We start from the raw sequence: 11,847 nt of genomic DNA, 5'->3' as shown, positions 1-11,847 counted from the left end.
TATTTAACGTCTAATTTAGTTCCATTTAAGATGGCAACGAGTGTAGAACCTGTTATAAAAAAAGTGCTGCATTTTGAAAAAACCATAAGCGATATTCGATTACTAATGAAACTGGAACTACTGAAATTAGGACCGTGCCAGTTGATGGATATATTTCATAAATTACCGGAAACATATCAACAAGATCATGATATAAAGCTGAATCTACCATGTTTACAACATTATTATAACAGTTTTGACGAAGATCAGTTTGATGGTCCTCCTTCATCAATAAATAATTGTGTTTCGTGTATTTTAGATGATACAGGAAGCCAACAACAACAACAACAACAACAACAACAACAACCCACTGCGTTTCAAGTGTAATGCCTCTTTTGAACTCATCACTCATCTTGTTTGTTACTCTTATACAAAATGTGTTGTACGTGCAAAAACCGTTAGATGTTGTAGATATGTACATCGTCTTCACTAGTGAAAGTCCTAACAACACAAGATGGTCTCCTCTCTGGAAAAGTTTATTTTTCAACGATGTTGATTACCAATGGAAGAAGATGAATCTGGGTTATTTGAGCAATACTGCAATAGAAATATTTAAATATGAAAATGTTTCTATAGCAAACTCTGTAATATATTTTAAATTAAGACTAGTTTTTACCAATAGTAATTATATTGATACTGACTGGAAGAGACTTATACTTAATGATCATGATGTAGTTTCAATAAAAAATTGTTTTAATCATGTTCCTACCTTTTTAGCAATGTTTGGAATTGTTTGTACATGTTGGATCGTTTTTATGATGTTCATAGCGTTAGGTTTGGCTTAAAAACTGCAATTAAAAATTTATTTAGGTGTATGACTTTGTTAGTTTAAGTATGTAGTTTGTTTTATGTCTAATAAAAAATAATATTCATTCTGATTATTTTTGTTATCATATTTCCTGTCTAACGTTTTTTTCCTTAAAAACGTTAAATTTTTATCAGTTATATTTTGAATTTTTTGAATTTTTACGTAAGGAACCACAATATCCGGTTGCAAAGTTTATGGAATATAAAATCATATCGCATCAATGATTAATTCATTTCTACTTCGACTGTCCGTGTATGAAAGTAATCATGTTCAAGTGCTCTCAATGCGATAACAAGTTTACTCGCAAAGATGCTTTAACACGTCATGTAAAAAAACATAGTAAGTAAATACATTTTACGTTATAGAAATTGTTTTAATTAAGAGCATTTTTAAGGTGATAAATTATCTAAACTCACTTGCACCGGATGTAAAACGTCATTTACGAGATTTGATAACTATAGGCGTCATATTACAAATTCATCATTGTGTTCAATGGATTCGGATGATATGACTCCTAAAAAAGCCCGCCTGACAACTAGAACACCTTTACAAGGTATTTTTGTAAATATTCTTTATATTATTATTATTATAACTTGTTTTTGTTTTTAGAAGTTACTACTAACGCTCCATCATGTTCATTTCATCAATTTTGTGAAATATGCAATAGTCACTACAGAGGATCCAGATTAAACCATTTACGTTCTTTAAAACATAAAAGTGTCATCTCCGCCAAAATTAATGATGATGATGATTTCGTTGAAGAATATCAAGTTGCCTTCAAATCAAGAATTACCTCATACCGATTGAAAAATTCACAACTAGATGACTTGGAAGTGTGCAATTTTTTTGAAAGAAATCAAGATAAACTTATCACTTTAATAACTAGAAAACTGAGAGAATTTAACCAACTTAAAATTAATTTCGAACTTTTTGCTAAATATATTTTACCTTCTAAAGACATTATCGAAATCAAATCATTCAACACTAAAAATATCATCATTTCAATATCGACAAATATTAAGGTAGAACTGGAAGAAATATGTGGCGTCATAAAAAACAAAATGAGTGAATTCTTGGAAAAAGATAGTGGTAAGTAATATCAATTTTATTTATAAACATATTATTGTATTAAATTTTTTAGGTTGGATTTTAATGGAAATTTTGTTTTTGGAACTTAATATCAACAAATTCAATCCACTACGTGCATCAACATATATACCATTACCGAAGGACATAGCGAAGCGGAGAGCGGTTATCAATATTCATAATGATGATAATGAATGTTTCAAATGGTCTGTTTTGGCACACCTTCATTCAACTGAAGTAAATGTTAATTGACATCGAGTTGATGCTTATCGTGAGTTTGAAGAGGAATTAGATTTTACAGATATTTCATTTCCGGTTAAATTAACTGATATTTTTAAATTTGAAGCACTTAATAATATTAGTGTAAATGTCTATGGAACAGAGCAGCGTTTTGATCATGAAAAAGGTAAATGGGTATCAGATATTATAGGTCCCTTTTATTTAACTTCTAAGAAACGAGACATTCATGTAAATTTATTACTTATCGTAGACGATGAAAGAATGATCAAACATTACTGTCTGATAAGCAACATTTCTCGATTAATAAGTTCACAACTTTCCAAACATAATCATGCTAAATTTATATGTAACGGTTGTCTATTATTTTTTTCGAGTGAACAAAAATTAGTTAAACATCGTAAGTATGCTTGTAATGAAGTTGTCACTACATTACCAACTTCTGATCTGATTATAAATAAATTTGGTAAAGAAGTGCCTGGTAATGAATTAACATTTCAAAATTTTGATAAATCTCTTAAAGTTCCTTTTGTATTTTATTTCGATTTTGAATCTATTTTAAAACCTTTACGCAATGATAATTCAGCCGATAATATCCGTACAATTGTTACACATTTACATGAACCATATAGTTTCGGATATTACATAAAATGTGCATATAATGATAATTTATCAATTTATCGGACTTATCGAGGAAAAGATGCTCCTAAAATTTTTGTGAAATGGTTGCAAGATGATGTAAATAGACTTTATCACGATCACCTCAAACATATCGTACCACTTGAAATGACTCCGTTAGATGAATTGGTTTTTCAAATATCTACCCATTGTCATTTATGTAAAGAACCTTTCAAAACAGATTACGGAAGTCTAAATTGTGATAGAGTTCGTAATCATTGTCACTTAACAGGTGAATTTTTAGGACCTGCACATTCTATTTGTAATTTAAATTATAAGATTCCAAAATATATCCCTGTTTTTTGTCATAATTTAACTAATTATGATAGTCATTTATTTATTAAAGCTTTAGCAACAGAAAAGACCATCATTAATTGCATTGCTCAAACTAAAGAAAAGTATATTACATTTTCAAAAAAAATTTTAGTTGATAAGGTCATGAACACGACTACAAATACAGTTGACAATATTTTTATAACGCTTAGATTCGTAGATTCGTTCCGTTTCCTTTCTTTTTCATTAGATAAATTATCTCAGACTTTAACTTCTGATGAATGTCTAACCATTCGGAAACACTTTCCGGACGATAACCAATTTAATTTGATAAGACAAAAAGGTGTTTTTCCATATTCATATTTGGATTGTTTTAATAAGTTAGATGATACCAGTTTACCATTGATTCAACAATTTTATGATAATCTTAATAAAACTGATATCAGTGAACATGATTATGAGCGAGCACAGGAAGTCTGGAATCTATTTGATTGCAAAACGTTAGGTGATTATTCCGACATTTATTTAAAGTCTGATGTTTTGTTACTAACAGACATTTTTGAAAATTTCAGAAAGGTTTGTCTCAAAATTTATGAACTAGATCCAGCTCATTACTTAACAGCACCTTCATTTGGCTGGGATGCTATGTTAAAAATGACTGGAATTAAATTCGAATTGTTAACTGATATAGACATGGTACATTTCTTTCGAAAATCTATTAGAGGAGGACTTTGTCAATGTTCAAAACGTAAAGCAGTAGCAAATAATAAGTTTTTATCAAATCATGATCCTTCTAAACCAACTTCTTTTATAATGTACCTTGATGCAACCAACTTGTATGGAGCAGCAATGTCTGAATATTTACCTTATAGCGGTTTTCGATGGGAAGATCCTAATGAATTCAATGATAACCTAATTCTCAATTTGACAGATAACGCTGATGTAGGTTATATATTCGAAGTTGATTTAGAATATCCTTCTGAATTACATAATCTTCACAACAATTTACCATTTTGTCCTGAAAAATTTATTCCTCCCTCTAGTAAAACTGAGAAACTTTGCGCAACCTTGAACAATAAAGTACACTATGTTTTACATTATCGAAATTTAAGACAAGCTATACAAGGTGGTTTAAAATTAATTAATATTCACCGTGTTTTAAGTTTTAATCAATCACCATGGTTGAAAACATATATTGATTTAAATACAGAAATGCGTAACAAATCAAAAAACGCGTTAGAAAAAGATGTATTTAAATTAATGAATAATTCAGTTTTTGGTAAAACCATGGAATCAATTGATAAAAGAGTAAACGTGAAATTGGTAACATCATGGAATAATATAGGTAGAAAACCAGGTGCTGAAAGTTTAATTGCACGACCAAATTTTAAAAATTCATCTATCTTTACACCAAATTTTGTAGCTATTCAATTAGAGAACGAAAAAGTTTTCTACAATAAACCTCTGTATGTAGGTTTTACTATTCTAGATATCAGTAAAACTATTATGTATGATTTTTATTATAATTTCATAAAACTTAAATACGGTAACAATGCAACGCTTTTGTATACCGATACTGATAGTTTAGTAATTGAAATTTTTTGTGAAAATATTTATGATGATATTAAATCTAATATAGAGCGTTTTGATACTTCAAATTATAAAGCAGAAAATATTCATGGAATACCTGTATCGTCTTCTGTCATCGGGAAGATGAAAGATGAATATAAAGGACGTGTAATATCAGAATTTTTAGGAACAGGTGCTAAAGCATATTGTGTGGATGTTGAAGGTGAATTATCTAAAAAAGCTAAGGGTATTAAACACAATGTAATTACAAGTGAATTACATAAAATTGACTACCAAAACGCAGTTACTGTTCCAAACACTGAAATTATTAAAGAAATGAATATCTTTCGTTCGAAGCTTCATAACATTTACACAGAATTAAAGAAAAAAATTGCTTTATCTTTCAAAGATGATAAACGTTACATCTTAAACAATTCTGAAGGTAGAACATTATCTTGGGGTCATAAAAATATTCTTCCTCAAACTCAGGAATAATATTTAATTTGTATTGTAGTTATTGTATTATAATGTTTATGTATTATAATATGTATGTATGTATGTACTTATATTTAGATGTAATAAACAATTAAAGTAATTTATTGTTTTTATTATTATCCATTAACCAAATAGCTTATGTGAATTTGTTTCAGGTTTCCAAAATAGACAGCACTATCCACTCTACCTACCTGAGGTTCGACTCCCCATGGAAGGAACAACAACAACAACAACTTTTTTTGCATTATATTTTAAACAAATAACAAAATAAACTTGGTGCGCAACAGACAAGTTAGGCAAACAACATTACAAAAATAAAAAACTACATATACTAGGTTTTTTTTCCTTATCGATAAAATAATGACTTTCCTTTATTAGTTATTAGTGACAAGCGCGATGATTTTCTGATATTTTGCTTAACTCAATACAGCATGTATTGTATATATACTTCATGTATTCAAAATTGCACATTTCAAAAATCATATATTCAAAATTTCACAACCCCAAAAACCAAAAATTTCACAACCCCAAAAAGCTACTACTACTACTACTACTTGTTTTCTTGGTTGCATATTCGCAAACGGGCGGGGGGTGTGTTTAAAAAAAAAAATGGAGGCCAGCGCCATCTTTGATTGACGGCTGCGCTGACGGCAGCGCCATCTAGCGAAAAGTTTGCAGACCGTGGCGCCATCTAACGTGAGAATTTAGGCGGAATTTGTGACGACATCGGCGCTACCAACATTACACCCAATATTAATTTTTAAATAAATTAAAATTTTGGCGCCATTTTTTTTAACAAACAAACATGGCCGACTAATTTCAAATATTAATTTTGAAATAATTTAAATTTGGCGCCAATTTACCATTAAACAAAAATGACCGCCGCCGACTTTCAAACTTCCAAGATGGCGACGATTATTATTATTATTATTATTATTATACTACATAAATATATTTGCATCATCACAAATGGCGTCAGTCGGCCGCAGGCCGGCTGACCAGCTGGTCGCAGGCCAGCGAGCTGCGATTACGCGCTTGCGTCTGCGGCTGACTGACACAATTTTCACACATGCGCAGTAGAGGGAGGTGGAGGTGGTTTTTGAACCGGCTATCTCTATCTACTAATAACAAGCAAATAAATGGTTCTTTATAGCTAACAAATATTTTTTAAGTATTAATGTGTTTTTAATAAAAAAATATTTAATCCGCCATATTTCAATAAGGTATTTATTAAATATTAATAATTTTCATTAGTATATAACAAATCCTTTTCTCGGTGTAGACCCCAAAGTCGTTCAAAGATGCTCCGGCGACGGATTTGCTTCGTTTTGCCGGTGGTCAAGTATTGAAAAGTCAGTTTATACTTAAACTGTTAAAGACAGAAATTTGGTGTCGCAGACTTTTTTTTGTATCTTCAACCGTTTTCGTAGCATTCGCAAAAATAATTAGGTGGAATGCGCCAATTGATAATTCTAAGCGTCTTTGAACGTCTTTAGAGCCTAAACCGTAGATAACGCAAATATTGTCTTAAAGACATTTTTAAAGAAAATTTCATTCTTTACATATGTTTTCCTAACATTTTTTTAATATCATTAACCGTATTCATAGCGTCGTAGAAAATATGGGCAAAGTGCAAATTTTAAATATTTTTTCCTCATGTTTTTTATGAAAAGTTTAGTTGTCACATTTTCTCCGACTGTTAAGAGGAGTGTAAAGCACAACATTTTTGCATTTTTCAAGTAATTAGTAATTAGTCGTTCTCGTATTATTTTTTTTGGATTCAGAAAATTCTGCGATCTTGTATCTTGTTTCATTTCCATACTCTCGATCATTTAAAACATTAACTCACTGTTGGAATTTGGGTTAATCTTTTAAAGGATAAAAGTCGAAATCTTTAAATATTGGACCATTTAACATTCTAAAATTCGTCATTGTCTCCCGCACTGCGTGGTTTCGCCACTGCGTCTAATCCGGATTTACTTACCCTCAGAACCGGATTTGATACCGCGAAGTTTTCAAATGCAATTTTCCGGAACAAGCTTCATTTTTAAATAATAATTTCACTTTCTTTGGAAATAATCCGGATTCACCGCAATAAAACCCGGAATTAAAATCTGCCGAATGGAAGTGTAATTTCCAATCGCATTACAAACGGGGTTAATGGGGTTATATTGTGCATTGCAACACGCAAAGCTATCACGCCACCCCTAAATCGCGATCCACCACAGGTTTATAGGTAACCGTGACGGTGCAGTGCAATCATTAGGTCACAGTGTCAAAGACCTTTATGATTGCAGGTAGGTTATCGACTCTGGGAACTCCGGGTTTGTAGCTCCATAACTCGTTCCACTTATTTTCAAACAGACGCATTTAGTTAAAGTGTCGAAAGGGTGATTTATGATAGCCATTGGCCTAATTACCCAATTATAAAAACGCATTCGGTGATTTGTTTATGTCCAAATTCGGGGTTTGTCGTCGGTTTTAGCACAAATTAATGTTTTATAAAGCAGTTGGGAGAAAGTTGGAGTCAGGTAAACCAAATCGTCTGTAACATTAATAAGGGTGGAAGGATTTGTAGTTGGTCTTGCAAGTTCTCAAAAAATCCACATTTTACTAGATTAGATTATTAGAGTTGCTAGAACTGATGTTCGCCTTAATTTTATCATTGGTAGCGAAGGAAAAAGGCCGTTGAATTTTTCCGACCTCAGCGAATATTTCACTGAAGGGCGCTTGCGTCGCTCGAGGTTTCACAGTATTCAAATATGTAAATTCCGCCGTTAATTTTATGCACTTGCCTTCAATGTAAATTCCATAAAACCGAAAATGTATATTTCATAGGAAATAGATGTAAATGTCAATTCGCTTTGCTTCAGTGTTTATATTTGCAATGTTGATTAATTGATGTGTGTTTATGTTTCGTGCTTAAAATACATTAGGAAATTTTTCTTAACGTAAACAAGCTTTTTGACGGAGTTTGTCTGCTCATTGTAATCAAAGAATTTGGATGCACTTTCCACGTTTCTAAACAGATTCGCCGCCAGCTGCAACGATTTAATTTGGATCATGAATTTTCAGCAATTTTATGTTGAAATGTTTATTAATTGTTGACTGTATCATGACTGAATTTTTCTTAATATTTTTAAAATATTTGGTAGCTTAAATATAAGGTGCTCAAAAACTGGCGCACCAACTCAGCGGTACGTTATTGAGAAGCAAGTGCAGATTAAGGGAAAAATGTTGAAAAAATTCTTAAAGTCATATTTTAAAAAATTTGGAGCTACAAATTTATTGTGTTAACTTCTTTAGTTTTTGATTATTTTTTTATGTTTTTATGTTCCATACCAGGAAATCGATCCGTAACAAAACGATGAATAATTATTTTTAAATTTACTGTCAGATTTTAGCAGTTTTTTTAATTTAAAAAAATTAAAATTCATCAATAAAATCACAATGTGTAGATGTGCCAACACTGGGAATTATTTCCTAGGAAACCTTTTCAAAAATAATTTATTTTTATTGTTGATCAAATTCTATTGCGATCATGACTGTTAGACAACGTTGCCACATATCATTTATCTAAAATCTGTTATTTATCAATAACTTTAATACAAAGAATTTTTTTACTATTTTTACCTTTATATGTAACCAGTTCTCTACCACACACCATTGAGTTGGTGCGCCAGTTTTTGAGCACGCTGTAGTTGTCAAAAAAGGGTTTAAAAAATAAAAAGGCAATAAAATCTGGTGGTTTAGAATAAATTCTTAATAAAAATTATTTCTGTTTTAATAAATTATTCTTTCAACTACAAAAAATCCTCTGGATGGCAAATTATTATTTGCGCATTTTTAAATAATAAAATAAGGCAGCTTTGTTTTGTATGACTATTTTTATATTCGGTGAACATTTTATTGTCATTCAGGATTTTTCTGTAAATTTGTCTTTGAAATATTTTTAGAGAATTTTTAATTTTATTTACTAGTCCATTAGCTTCAAGTAATAAGCCAACTTTTTGTTTTTAACTTTATAATTTTATTCTTCTTCTTACCAAAATATTAAAGTGAGTACAGATATACAGTTGAGGAGCGGATCTGAAAATTAAATTTTTAGAGGGGGGGGGGCGCTTTCAAAAATCTTTGAATGGTGAAAGTTAGCTTAACTTAAATTAAATGAAACATTTACTATTGGTTGTTAAAACATTTAAATGAATGTATCCAAAATTTAAACCCAAAAATAAATAAATTTATGTGCATTTTTGGAAATACATAGTTGTTATTCATAATCTTTTTGTACTAGTAGATTTACATAAGTTTTTGAAATAATTGAATCTCACTTATAAAAACAACACACTGTTTTTAAAAATAATTATTATAAAAGAACTAAAACATAAAACAACAGGGAATATTTATCTACAGTTGTTGTTAAAGTAAGTTTAAGAAATAAAAATTTCTAAATGTAAAAAGTACTTCTAAGCATAAAAAACAACTTCCTTGTTTTACTTTTGGTGGAATCTTACCAAAGTATTTTATTAAGTAATAATAATTTAATAATTTATTTATTAAGTTATTAATAAAGGTACATTAAAAAGACTTGTAATGTTATTATTTAAAAAGCATTTGTTCAATAAGCTTTTGTATTGTTATTTAAAAAATAAAGATTGAAGTTTGGAGGGGGGAGGGGGCAGAAGAGATATTTCTCCAGTGCTATACACATGATTTTTTCTACGTCTTCATCAGAAAATATCGTTTTTATCTTTCAAGACAGAACGTTCATTCCTCTCGAGGGAGAAAAATGAGAGAGGAAAGTACATCCTTTCTCCAAAGGGAGGAAAATAAATGAGAAAAATACTTTCTTTTCTTGTAAGAAAATAATGTATTTTTATGGCTTTTTTGAGGGTGTTAAATGATGTCTTCTGATGGGGTTGGCAAAAAAATAATTTTCTACTTTTGCTAAAGTATCTTAAAAATTAAAAGAAGTACAAACTTAGAAATTAATTTAAGCATAATAATTCAATATTTGTAAATTTAAAGTAATTTGTATTTCTTTTAAATATGTCAAAGTAAGTTGGATATTCTCCAAGTGATTTATTTATCACTTGTACACATTTTCTATAGTAATGTAACTAATAAGCTTGTCACTTGTAATCTCAACTTGTAATTTTCAAAACAAATCTGCCGAATGAGGCGATACCCAAATTATTAACTGAACGAAGGAAGTAAGTTAATGTTGTTGAAGTTAAAGAAAGTATGAATTTTTTTTCGTCGTTTACAATTGAACTGGTTTCCACAGTAAAAATTATCACTCTTAAAAACGAATAATCTTATTAAATAGAGATCAATATATTAAAATATCAATAACTTTAGATTTTTTTTTATAGGAAAGTTACAAGCCACTTTAGTAATTTAAAAATAATAAGAATAGTGTAAAATAGTTTCTCTTTTAACAAAACAGATTTATTTCGAGTTTCAAGGGAAGTTTCTTAAAATCCAGTCTCTACTCATTAGTCATTAAAGTTCTCTATATAAAAATGCAAATATTGCAGTTTTTTATAAATCAAGAAGTTTAGAAATGCTATTTTGAAATGAGGAAAGTTATCGCTCTAATTTAATTGCTCTTTAATTATAAAATCAAGCTAATTAGTACAATATTCAAGCACTTGCTAGCAAATTCAGTTTAACGAGCTTGCAAACACAACGTAAAACACATTTCTTTCAAAAATCCTCTTTTAGAAAAAGTTTCCAACGACATTAATTTAACTTTTTATTTTAAGCCAAGTTTTCGATTTGTTTCCTCTGATCTCTCAATTCGCCTTTGCTTATCTAACCCAAACAAACATAACTTGGGTCGAATGCGACTTAAAATAAATCATAAGTTTCTAATGCCCGTAATAAATTTTCAGTTTTCGTTTTGTTTTAAATTAAAGCTGTCGTTTTTTAAAAGCTATCTCAAGCTCAAGCTCTGCCGATATTGATTGAATATGCGCCGAATTTAAGGCGATTAAAACTCCGCTTCTCGTGAAAACGCATATCGTTAATTGTGACGCCTGAAAGTACCTGAAAAAGCAGAAAATTCGTCCTAGATATAATACACTGAAATGCGATCTGTTTGTCTTGGTGGAGTGTTGACGCAGGATGACGTATTTTCGATATTAAAAACAGGACATCAAGCTGGATTGTTATAGGACGCAATAACGTGATAAAAATATTAGTTTTATTAGTGGAGACGAGAAAAATCACCAAGAATCGAATCTTCGTATTAATCCAGTATTTTTAGCTGGGGCCAACGAAGCTATCAAGGCACTTAGGTGGCCTGTTGAATTTTAAACACCGCTATCTGACTTGGTTAATATATCAGCCGTTATTAAGCCTCGGAAATTTTTATGATGAGTGCTGACTTCATTCCGTGCTCTAGCAGAATGGAGCATTTTTATTGACTCGATGCATTATTTGTTACAATTTTAGGTAAACACGAAATGTTTTCCTGAGATTGGTTTGCTTGTGGCCTTTGTAAGGGTTCAGTATTGATAGTTTGTTTGTTTGTTTATTGGCAACGTTGTGTTTCAGGCTTCAAATAGATAACAATATGGGCCTCTAATTGGCGGTATCATTCCCAATTATTAAGAGCCGGACCTGCTTCGCGTACATAAATTTCCTGCTGATCCTGG

The 11,847-nt window shown here is 30.4% G+C and overlaps 1 long non-coding RNA gene across 2 annotated transcripts; it reads left to right on the top strand.

The window, feature by feature from the left end:
- The first annotated feature begins 379 nt into the window (after window positions 1-379).
- LOC135267099 (uncharacterized) lies at window positions 380-5,516 on the top strand. 2 transcript variants are annotated; one of them, XR_010335374.1, is made up of 6 exons: window positions 380-394; window positions 451-1,186; window positions 1,242-1,400; window positions 1,457-1,936; window positions 1,989-2,170; window positions 5,341-5,516. It is a non-coding gene; the product is annotated as an uncharacterized LOC135267099 (long non-coding RNA). The 2 variants fall into 2 exon arrangements; XR_010335375.1 differs by lacking the exon at window positions 380-394 and having other exon boundaries at window positions 900-1,186; window positions 1,989-2,139.
- The last annotated feature ends 6,331 nt before the right edge of the window (window positions 5,517-11,847 follow it).

Source organism: Tribolium castaneum, chromosome 9 (assembly GCF_031307605.1).
Source record: "Tribolium castaneum strain GA2 chromosome 9, icTriCast1.1, whole genome shotgun sequence".
In the NCBI taxonomy this organism is placed as follows: domain Eukaryota; kingdom Metazoa; phylum Arthropoda; class Insecta; order Coleoptera; family Tenebrionidae; genus Tribolium; species Tribolium castaneum.
Note: the sequence above shows the minus strand (reverse complement) of the source record. Positions and strands in the feature narration are given on the sequence as shown.